The sequence below is a fragment of the Pteronotus mesoamericanus genome, unplaced genomic scaffold (genome assembly GCF_021234165.1).
Source record: "Pteronotus mesoamericanus isolate MK-2021 breed Mesoamerican mustached bat unplaced genomic scaffold, CSHL_Meso_final contig_657, whole genome shotgun sequence".
Lineage (NCBI taxonomy): Eukaryota > Metazoa > Chordata > Mammalia > Chiroptera > Mormoopidae > Pteronotus > Pteronotus mesoamericanus.
This window is the reverse complement of record NW_026555229.1, coordinates 16,874,139-16,886,294: the sequence shown is the minus strand read 5'-3', so window position 1 is coordinate 16,886,294 and position 12,156 is coordinate 16,874,139.

Here is a 12,156-nt window from a genome sequence, read left to right as displayed (position 1 = left end):
AGTTTCTTAAAACATACACACAAACTGCTTCCTTCTTTTGGTTTAAAGATTTTATTTATTTACTTTCAGAGAAAGGGGAAGGGAGGGAGAACGACAGGGAGAGAAACATCGATGTGAGAGAGAAACTTCAGTTGGCTACCTCTCGCACACCCCCAACCAGGGACCTGGCTTGCAACCCAGGCACGTACCCTGACGGGGAATCGAACCAGTGACCTTTTGGCTCAAGGCAGGTGCTCAATCCACTGAGCTACACCAGCCAGGGCTGCTTCCTTCTTTTAAAAGAGAAAAATATAAAATCTAAACACTGAGGAAGATGAAATGCAGACACCTTCACCCTCCAAAGTTGGATTTCTAACGGAAACAGGAGCTGATTATGGCAGCGAGTTCTGCCATTAGGAATTATTTTAAAAGAATGACTACGTGCAAGAATAGTCATATGACATCTCATAAAAGTGACAATCTGCCCACCTTGACATACTTTGCTCTGTGAAAACTCCACTTCACGGTGAGCCAAGCCAAAACTTGGGTGTCTGGATGCCTGCACGCTTGTGGCCCACCCACACGTCCCCCTAACACCCGCCCCATTTCCTAGGGAATTTGCTATTCAGCTTCTTACAGAATCTGCAAGATACATTTTGACTGCTCAACTGAATCCTCAAGGAAAGACAGAGGGGAAAAAAAACCCCACAAAACAACCTGTAGTTCTAAAATGGCTTTGTGCCATCTGATCATTGAGGATACAAGGCCAACAACAGGCATATCTTTGACAGTGTGAGCGGCCCTGAAACTCCTTCTCGTCCTTTCTCAGCCTTCAGGGTCCCACCATGGTCCTCAAGCAAGAACACACAGGCTGAAAATGACAGATAGAAGTTGGGAAAGACAACTAGGTGGATAAAGGCCACAGAATCGGGAATGAGGAAACAGTCCAAGTCTCCGGGATGTCCCTATTAGCAGGTCACCTCATGTCTCTGCTGTTGACATGGGGGTATGAAGGCCAAGCCCTCACCCAGCAGTAAGCTCCGGAGCTCCAAGAGGCTGGCTGAGACCTTGGCTGTGATCGCATGCAACTCAGCTTCTCCCTCTGCTCATTCCTATGGCTCTCACTCCTCTACGACGTTGACCCTGAGAACATTCACCAGTCAATTCCCTGCATGCAAATATCTCTCTCAGAGCCTGCTTCCCAGGGAACTGGCCTGCAACACCGTCTAATGGGGAAGAAAGGCTCTCGTTCAGGAGTCAAGATTAAACCCATGTATGTTGTAAATATCCCAGGGAGGGGTGACAAGGGCCCGAGGAGTTACGGAGGCTTCCTGGAGGAGGTGAGGATTAAGCTGACATTAAGCTAAACCTCAAGAGACAGGGAGAATTCTAATATTATTTTACTATTTCAGAAAGAAGTACCAACACATGCTAAATCATGGGTGAACCTTGGAAACATGCTAAGGGAAAGAAGTCGGTCACAAAAGATCACATGTACAATTCCATTCCTAGGAAATGTCCAGAAAAGGGACACCTGTAGAGGAGGAAAGCAGACTGCCGGGTGCCTAGGTCTGCTGGCAGGGGCAGGGGCTGGGAGGTGATTGCTAAAGGCGCAGGGTTTCTTTCTGAGGCGATGAAAATGTTCAAAAATGAACTGTGGAAGATGGCACATATCTGTGAATATAGGAACTACTGTTGAACATTCTACTTTAAATACATGAATTATGCTGTGTGACTTATAGCTTGATAAAGATTTTTTTTTTTAAAAAAAAAAAAGAGGAACATGTGTATAAGTTGACAGGAGAGTGAGAGAACGTTGGATTGGCAACAGCACGGGCGGACGTGTGGAGACCTAAGTGGAGCATGTGCGCGTGTGTTTGAGCACATGTGTGTGTGTATGGGTGTGACAGGAAGCAGAAAACAGCATAGGCGGCGGCTGGGAGGCTGCAGTCATGTAAGGAAAGCCTGAAGTCCAAGCAGAGAGGAAGCTTATTCTGGAAGATCTGGGAGTAATGAGATGAAATGAGGCTTCAGGTGGATACATCTGTGCAGAAAGGATGGTGGCCACAGAACGCCAACTGTTCAGTTAAAACATGCAGTCTCTGTACACTTTGCTTTTGATCAATGTGCCGCTCCTGTTCCATTGTAAATCCTGGTGCTCACACCCCTGCCCGGCCCAGGAGGAGGTGCAGTTATCAGGCGTAGATCTGTACTGACATCCAGTGGCCACAGAGAATGAACTGCCAGAAACCCTCCATCTCTCTCTCTCCCCAGAATCCCTGGGGCATTGAGCCAGACAAAGGAGGAGTGACCGCGGGTGAGAGCTACCAATGGGTGCTGTTAGCTTCGGAGAACTCCAAAGCTAGAGCAGTCTGCAAGACACCCATGGGCGATCTGAATGCTGACCGCGGAGTCAGAGGGAAAAACAGGACCATCGCTGGCAATGTGGTAAGACCATAAAGAATAAAACACAGGGAGCCACCTGGCCTTCTGGAAACCACACTGGACTTTAAGTTAGAAACTTTGATTCAACACCCGCTGCTTCTGTGTCACCTTGAGCAGGTCCCCGAAGCCCTCTGTGCTTTAATTTGCTCCTCTCTGAAGTGAGGCTAAGCCAGCCTCACAGGGTTGTGGCAAATGACAACTGTGATGTATGCAGTCGGGGCTGCTGGGATGAAGGTGGTGATGGACGGGGCGGGGCAAAGTGGAGCCGGTGAGGAGGTACTCGGACTCTGGGGGCTTGGCCAGATAACAAATAACACTTCCAACTCTCAATTTCACACAAGCAGTGGAGACCCAGCCTTGGACTGCCAGGGTGACCTCATCAGGAAAGGAAATTCCGCATTTTCCTCTGGACACAAGTTTCTGAGATAAACATTAGTGAATGACTTCAAGGGCCATCTAACTTCAAAAATTATACATCCAATGTGTTTAAAATATAGAAACATAACCCAAAGGAATAATATGAGGCACTATTCGTTCTTATGTCAAGGGGATCTATTCTTAATATTAATTGGACCAGTAGACTACACACTTATTTATTTCTTTATAATTTTTTTTTGTATTCTATTTGCATTTGGCCTAGAGTTTTGCGTAGGAAGATTAGCCTTGCAAAGTGGATGGAAATGAAATTATGAGAGGACCAGAAGTTGCAGAATGGTATGTGCATAGGAGAGAAAAGGGAGAGAGGTGATTTTGGAGGCTCAGAGACAGCATTCCTGACTCTTACTTTGACCCATACAATCATGTAAATTACTACAATGGAACTTTAAGAAGTTTGATCTAGTCATCCTAGTTGAACTTAATTTAAAAGAAACAACCAATTCTCTCATGCTTCCTAAAGGTATCAGAGAGCATTGAACCCAATAAATACTATGCTCCTTTTTCTAGACTTCCATATATCTTTCAAGAAAAAAAAAAAACCACTCTAGCTAGTTTAAACAGAAAAGGGTTTATTAGACATTATAGAATTATAGGAAGGGCTGGAAAAAAGTACAATTTCCAGTCACACAGCAGAATCAGGCCACAAGAGAGCTGCTAAATGTTTGACCACTAAAAAGCTACCTACCGGACTCGAAAGCTCCAATCCAGACCAGCAACTGGTGCTCTGCCCCCGCCCCCGGAAGATGAGTGATTGAACATTGGGACTTCTTTTACCACTGTCCCAACAGAGCCAAATCCCTCCTCAGCTATGCTCCTCAGCACAGGCAGCAGCAGGGCAGTGTCTGCTTCATGTTCCCCTTCCAAATCTCACCTAAGGGCGTCTGACTGCCAAAACGTAAATCACACCCAGGATCCTAGCTGCAAGAGAGTCTGGGAAATGCAGTTTTAAAGTTTTGGGTTACTGCAGTATGAAAAGGAGACCAGGAGAGTGGAATGAACGACCAGCACCAATTCACCATGCCCACTACAATAGTTTATTTTTATTTTATATTCTAGAGTTATTTTGATTTTTTATTTTAATCTTTTTAAATTACAAAAATAATACATGCTCACTGTCAAAGATAACAAACAATACAGAAATAAAGCAAAAAATGAAAGTGTCCTGCCCCATCCCACCCTCCAAAGCAGTGGTCCTCAACATTTTTGGCACCAGGGACTGGTTTCGTGGAAGACCATTTTTCCATGGCGACCGGGGGTGGAGGTGGGGGTTCGGGATAATTCAAGGGCATTATATCAAGTTCACCTCCTGCTGTGTGGCCCGGTTCCTAACAGGACAGGGCCGGTTCCAGTCCATGGCCTGGAGGTTGGGGACCCTTGCTCCGAAGGAAATCACTGTTCACAGTTTGGATTGTAGCCTATCAGTGGTTTTTGTGCATTTCAGGGTGTTAGGGAGATTGTACTACCTACTGTTCTGTAATCTGTTTTGTCATTTGAACATTTATCTTGGACATCTTTCCGTAAGAAAAGATATGATTCTAACTCCTGTTTTCCAAAGAACTGAGGAGTGTCCCATCAGAGAGATACCCTACTAACAGCACTGAGGTTGCCCCTAGCTATCCCCTATTATGCATCATGCAGAAGGAACAGCTGCTCAGGCATTTGGAAAGGTCAGGTTTCCAGAAGTGGAAAATCTGTACCATATTTTGAAGCTGTATCTTCCAAATCACCACACAATCAGGGGACTCAACTCAGTTTAGCTGGCCAAACTTTAAAACTCAAAAAAATTAACCTAAACCCTAAAGATGTTGATTTAGCACACATAGCCGGAGCCTCAGTTGTTAGCATGAAGGGTTCATAAACATGGTCCCCCATTCCTATCCCCAAAGGGCCTTTCATTTGCCAAGGATAGGCACATCTGTGCACAGCTAGTTAGTGCCCAGCCCAGGGAGGGGAAGTGCCGAAGGATAGAAGAGCTGGAGAGAGGACATGGATTTGACCCCAGTGAGCGATAGGGTCAGGAGTGTCAGAGAGCTAAGGTGAAGAATGCTGCCATACCCCATGGGGATCTGGGGGTCAAGAGAAAGCCTCGGTCGCATATCATCTGCTAAGTCTCCAGAGGGCCACCCTGGGACGTGTGACATCCTTTGACAAGGTGCTGGCAAGTCACTCCAAAAAGTGTGTGTCCTCTGCAGTTATTTTTAAAACCTCCCCTTCAGCTTGCCCGTTCCCGAGCTGGGCTGCCCCCAGCATCTCAGTCAACCCTAGCCTAAGTCCGTATAACACGGTGGCCTCAGCAACAAGGGTGGCAGTGGACGTGCTGCGACGTCCATCACATCCATTCACTGCTTCGCTCACCGACAGCGTTCTATTTTCCTTCAGAGAATCCTCCCTCCTCCATTCTCTGCCATCGAATCCAGATGGAATTGCCTCCCATCCTCCCTGCACTATAACCCCCTTCTTGGGCCAGGAGCTGGTTCAACCATGGGATTCTGATACAACCGGGGCCATCAAGGAAGAATAAATCCAGCACTTGGGCAAAATCTCTGGTGAAAATACCCCCTCTTTCTCTGAAGGTCTGAAATTGAGGCACACTGCTACTGGGAAGGAAAGGCTGGAGCCTACGGATTCAGGGGTCATTCTGTGAGCTGTTGGGAAGGCAGATTAGAGAGGGTGAAAAAAAGTGACTTCAGGGACATCATTAGAGCCCGGATCAAGCATCACCTGAAGGTAGGCCTTTCTCTAGACTTCTAAGTTACATTAGCTATTAACTCTATGGTCTAAACCAGGTTAAGTTGGAGTTTTCTGTCATTCACATCATGAAGAGATAGACACTTTTTTGGGATATCATCCGCAGGGGCATTTCCTTTAATAGCCTCCAAAAACAGTCTGTGCGACCTCTGCCACTGCTCCGGTCACTGCCTGGAAATTGCTTCTGCCGGCCTCTCACTGATAGCTCTCTGAATGCACGTCCCAGAAAGTCAACTCAAATCGGCTTAGATGAAAAGAAGAGTCACACTGGCAGGAAGGGCAGGAGGAATCAAAAGGGGGGCTTCCAGCAGTTCAGGGCTCTCTCCCTCCTTGGCCTCGGGCGTCATACCCCGAACCTGCTTCTCCACAAGGCTGGAGAACTGGCTGCCCTTGGCCCTGGACTCACATACACACAGTGACTACTCAGGAGGAAATCGGTCATTCCTCCTGCTCAAAGTACCAAGTCCCTACGTTCAACTCTTATTTGCCCAGCTGGGGTCACCCATACATCCTTGAGCCAATCACGGCAGCCATAGAACTGAGGCACCATAACTGGCCCTGGTGTTTTTTGTTGTCATTTGATTTGCTTTTGTTGTGGGAGGTGGGATCTATTGCTAGAGCCTAGACCCAATTCATTGGAATGAGGAAGGTGTGGTTCCTTTATAAGGAGGAGCAAAGCTGAGAGAGCAAAGGATGATGACAGTCATAATAAAAATATCCATGACATCGCATGGCTGCTGTGCAGATCTGCGATAATAGTGCAAAAGACTCCCATAAAACAGCTTGCTATGCGACGTTTGCTGTCATTTGTGGACAGAGAGTCACTGGCCGAGCTAAGAGGCCAAGCAGTGGGGCAGCCAACCCAGGACTTAAAGGCAGGCTTGATTGGTTTGTAACTAGGGGTTTGACCCGGGGTGAGTCACACAACCTCTCCACATCCAGTCCTATTAGGGTCAAATGATGTGATGTGCCTAGCGCCAGAATTTAAAGCCTAATTATGAGAGTCTTTTCTAAAGTTGTCAGCAGCTAGATATTCCAAAATGTCGGGCCTTGGACTGAATGGGGCTCAACTGTCCAAGAGAAAAACTGATGCCAAATTGACCTTGACCCGGAAGAGTTTCAAGGTATTATCCATAGCAAAGAAATGCCAAAGGAAGGAAGGGGAGGAACCTTAGCTCAGAGTGGGCATGTCTGCCCTGCGCAGACCCTGTTCAGTTAGTGCACCCGATCCGTAACTACTACTGTTTGGTGCCTGATCGTTCTTGTTTCCATGTTGCCTCTTCAGTTACTTTCACAGTGCTAAGGGGTTCATCCTCTTCATGAATAAACACAAAACCACAGCCTCGCACTTTTAGCGTTATTAACTGGTAAGACAGAAGTGGGCTGACGAGCCTCTCAAGTCCCTGCCAACTCCTGTCCATCTGTGGTTGGGGATGGCAATTTCTCTACAGTCCCAACTTTCCTCTCAAACCTGAGCGTCCCTCAGCTCTCTCCTCACACAACCAGATAATCCAGCAGCCAGACATCCTAGTGGGGCAGGAGAATAAACTTGGCTGGAGAGGATAACACACGGTGGCCTTGTGATCCTCAGAAGGAAACCTCTGGCCAAAAGATGCAGCACTGGGTAGAGCCTGGGCTGTGCTTCTCTGCCGCCCCCCGCGGACTCCGGCCGCTCACTCACCGGCTCCCTTACCCAAGCGAGCTGCCCGGCGGAGGTGAGAGATAAGGAGACGGGGAAGGACAATGTGCAAAAGCTGCACACAAGGTCAGCCCAACCCAGGAGATGGCAGAAAGCAGTTCAGAGGCTGGCGGTGGTCCCTCAGCCCCAAGTTAGAGCTGCTGGCCCAGAGGGCACTGTGCTCAGTGAGCCCCGAGGACAGGGCTCAGGACCACAGAGGCGTTCTCTCTCCTGGGCCAGAAGAAACCCCTCCTTTGGAAGCAGAAAAGGAGGAGAAGCTGGCGAGGTCAGAGCAGCAAGCACTCAGGCGGCCCAGGCGGCCACTTGGCTGCTTCCTCTGCTCCTGGGAGCCAAGGGGACCCCAAGAAAAATGGGCACACAATCAACAGGAGTCGGTCATAGTGGCTGCAACCTCACCCTTGTTCTCTCTCCCCAACCCCACCCTGTAGTAAAAGGCAACTCTCCTGATTAATTTCTGGTGGCTTGTCCTTGTCCCTGACTTGTCATCAATCTCAAGGTGTGCCAGGAAGCTTCGTATTTACTTGGAATTGCTTGCCGAGGCCTGCTGAGTTGGCAATCCTATTAGCAGGATTTTTTTCTCATTGTGTTTGTGAAATGAAATAAAATGAAAAGGCCCTGTCTCCAGAGAGTTCTTCCTGCCCCATTTCCCTGCACACTGTCAGGTGTTGGGGAGATCACGTGCAGGGGATGGGGGAGCCAGGGGTGCTTCTCTGCCTTTGGTGCTGAGAAGGCCTGGGAGGACGCACTGCTGGCCGCTCCAGCCAGGTGCGGTCAGACAAAAGTCCTCCCTGCCTTTAATGAAGACAGGATCATGGTGAGGGTGGAGGAGAAGACCCCTGATCGACAAAGCGAGGGAGTCACGCAACTGAGATCACAACCAAGAGGCTGGGGTGCAGGACACAGGGCTCAAGGCAGGGAGCTGGGTTCCAGCCCAGGTCTGCCCTTCCTACCCGGTGGCCTTGAGCAAGTCATTCCAGCTCTCTCCAAGCCTTGCTTTCTTCATTTGCAAAGTGGAGAGAACACCTCTGCCTCATAAGGTGACCCGAAGGATTAGCTGAACTCTCATATGCATCAGTCCTTGGCACCGGGCCCAGTGCAGAATTGGCATCCAACAACTGTTTTGGTCATTCCTCTTAGCCATTGCATCCTCTAGTGCCATACAGTTAGAGCAGGGGTCCCTGATCCCTCTTAGGAACCGGGATGCCCAGCAGGAGGTGAGCAGTGGGCGAGCCAGCGAAGCTTCATCTGTATTTACAACCGCTCCCCATCACCTGCATTACGTCCTGAGCTCCGCCTCCTGTCAGATCAGTGGTGGCATTAGATTCTCATAGCAGCGTGAACCCTACTGTGGACTGCGCATGTGAGGGACCTAGGGTGCGCCCTTTATGAGGATCCAATGCTGACGATCTGAGGTGGCGCTGAGGAGGTGATGCTAGCGCTGGGGAGCGGCCTCAAGCACAGATTGTCATTAGCAGAGGTTTGACTGCACAGAGACCATAATAAATCAACTGCTTGCAGACTCATATCAAAACCCTCTCAGTGAGTTGCAAGTGACAATTAAAGTGCATCTGGTGGCAGGCTATAAAGCCATCTACCCCCCACTCTGGTCTGTGGAAAAATGGTCCTCCACAAAACTGGTCCCTGATGCCAAAACGGTTGGGAGCCGGTGCATTAGAGCGTGGCTCCTGGTAATGCAGGGAGAAGAGGGGCCTTTTTCTGGGTCTTTTGGAGGAAATAATAAAGCCTTGGAAAAGGCTTCAAGAGCGTGAAGCACACATGTGATTAACGAGATGAGAGGGCAGTAAAGCTCTCCTGAAACTGCTCCAGGGAAGTGATTTATTACTGGGAAGCAGAGGTACTCTAGCTCCAGAACTGGAGTGCATTTTTCTGGGTAGCAGACCTCAGCTCCATGCTCACCACGCTCCACAGGAATAGTCTTTATAAGAAGTCTGCTCTTCACTGGGCTTCTCTGCCGCCGACTGCTCCATCAGCGTGAGTGTGGGCTGTGTGCAAAGTGACACATTCCTTGATTCATGCCATAGGAGTGAATTCCCCCAATGAAAGGTTAGGAAGAGTTTTAAGCAACTCTCACAGAAAGGGAAATCCTCCTGCAAACCTGCACTTGCATGAAAATCTTGGTATATCTCTGTGATGAAATATTATATAATCAGCCAAAACGCTTGCATTGAAAAATGTCTGTGAAATGAGCAGGGCTACAAAGTTGTGGATACCGAATGATCTAAGCTATGTCAAGTGCATTTTAAAATGTTTAAGACAAAAACATACCTTTTTGTCTCTGAGCAATAGATGATGGTTTTTTGTCTTCATCCTACCTTTCTGTTTTACTAATTTTTCTATAAGTATGTATCTTTATCATTATAATAATGACAAGAAGGAGGAGGCCAGGGAGTAGATAAAGAACTTGTAAAGGCCTCTCAAGCCTCCATGTGTTGCTGGTTCCCATAATAAACCACACTTGCCCTCTCAGGATACCAAGAAGTCATCAGGGAGGGGTTTCCAGGGAGGAAAGGAAGCAGCACCGTGGCAACTCATCCAGGGCATCAGACCAGAATTCCCAGGACAACAGGGTACTGACAACCTAGGGGATTAATACCCTCATGTGGACTTTCTTAGAAAGAAAAAAGTCAAGGAGGCCAGTGGTTTTTCAAGGCAACCGTATTCAGAATTTTAGTGCATCAAACAGGTTACAAAGGGGCCAGGCAGCTTATTCGGAGGGAGGGAAGGAGGGACACTGGAGCCCCAACCTTCCCCACTGAGTCCCCCAGTCCCCCCTCATCCAGTCTGTGAGGCCCTCCTTTGGATCTCTTTGCCTAAAAAGGAAATACAGCTTGAAAACCTTGTAATATTCAACTGGCCCACCATGTGGAGAACAGAGAAGCTGATGGTGGGGAAGAGGGGAGGGTGCTATTTCTAAGTAATTGGGAAATATATTTTTGCTGAAAATTCATTTCCATTTAAATAGCTCTATCCAGCTCTGTTTTAGAAACTAGCAAGAAGGATGTTTTTACCGAACAAATATGTCCTCTAGGAAGAGTAGAAGGTTTGATTTATGACTACCTTTAAGTGTTTGACTTCTCTAGATGCTACGTGGATCCTACAATTTATGAGATGGAATACAATTGTGATTGCTAGCAGTTGATTCAGGCTTACAATAAATTATTTGTTCCTGGTAAGTTCTGTGCTTGGCTTCCAGGGTTGAGGGTTGGCGGGAGGGGATACTTTTTAGATTTGTTTCTATCCAATTGTCTTCTGGAAGAACAGATTGCTGTGGGCTTGTAGGGGGGAAGGGTTGGTTTTTCTGTGCTTTTTAATAAATGTGGGTTTGTATATTTTTAGAACTCATTTGCAAATATGATCTAAAATTTTAAAGGCATGTGTCTTTTCTGCATTTTGACCGTTTGTCTCTGCACCTTTCTGAGGTCTCAGTCCCGGGAAAAGGGAAGGCCTGGGCAGCCGTGAAACACACCTGCTATCTAGTCCGTCCAGCCTCGGGGGGGTTGTTTCCTTTTTTCTGGCGTTAAAGACAGGGAGCCAGAGGCATCGGGAAGCCTTCGTAAAACATGCTGGTGTGAGTGAGTGTGTAGGGGGCACAGGCACTCCAAGGGCCCAAGTGGGTGCACTTGGGGACTGACATGCTCAGGGGCCCAGCGGAGAGGAACGGAAAGGTTCTGCCGAGGTGCCAGGCTCTGCTGTTCTCCACAGGCAACAAACAGCTCTGCCTGGACCCTGCACTGGGGCCAAGAGCAGAAACTAAGAAGTCAAGCACAGGCTCTGATGGAAGACTGCCTTCTCTCCCAGCTATGAGCTGGGTGACCTTGGGCAAGATGTTGCGCCTCCTTGAGGCTGTGAGCCCACGTGGAAAACAAAGCTAATCCTAGTAGCTTGTTATGAAGACATTTGACATAATCCCGCTGGCTCGGTGATGATGCAGGGAAAAAACACCCATTAACTGTTAGAGATACTTACAAAGTGTGTAGGGACGTAGTAACCTGAGAGCTGGGGGCTTGCTTTAAAATAATTAAGCAGAAGTAAAGTGGGGATGATTTCATTTACATCAGGTTCAAGAACAGGCAAAACTAATCTATGGAGATAAAACGGAGAATGAAAACTGAAACGAAAATTAAATGAAATGAATGAAAAGAAATAAAAAGTGAGAAATGGGAATTTTCTAGGGTACTGAATGTTCTATAACTTGATTTGAGTGGTTATTATATGGGCATAATATTTGGCAAAACTTACTGGCCTAAGAATAGTTTGGAAAAATAATAATAATGTGTGTGTATGTATATAATGCATGATAAAGCAAACGTGGTAGTTTGTTAGTATTTGGTGAATCTCACTGAAGAGCACCAGGGAATTTTTTGTATTATTTTATCAACTTCTGGAAGTATGACATTATTTCAGAATAAAAATTTAAAAACTCATCAAACTTTATATGATTTATGCATTTTACTATATGTAATTTATATGTCGAAGTAAAAATTAAAAGGGGTGGGGGATTCGGAAGCATACATAGCAAAAGGAGTGATGGGTATTCGGAGATTCATATACTATTCTTTCTACATTTGTGTATGTTTGACTATTTTTACAATGCAAAACAGATTTTTAAAAAATGTAAAACTACCAAAATATTTGTGAAGTCTCTGGCGCTGTGTCCAGCACACGGTGGCTTCCCCCTCTGAGAATGGCCCCCTCAGAGCCACCTGCCCCTCTCTCTGGGTGCTCAGGGATCACACACACACCAGACCCCCGATGCTGGGCTTGCCGGTGCCGCACTTGACAAAAAATGCACACCAAGCTGGTTTTTTCTGGCCTTCAACTACAGC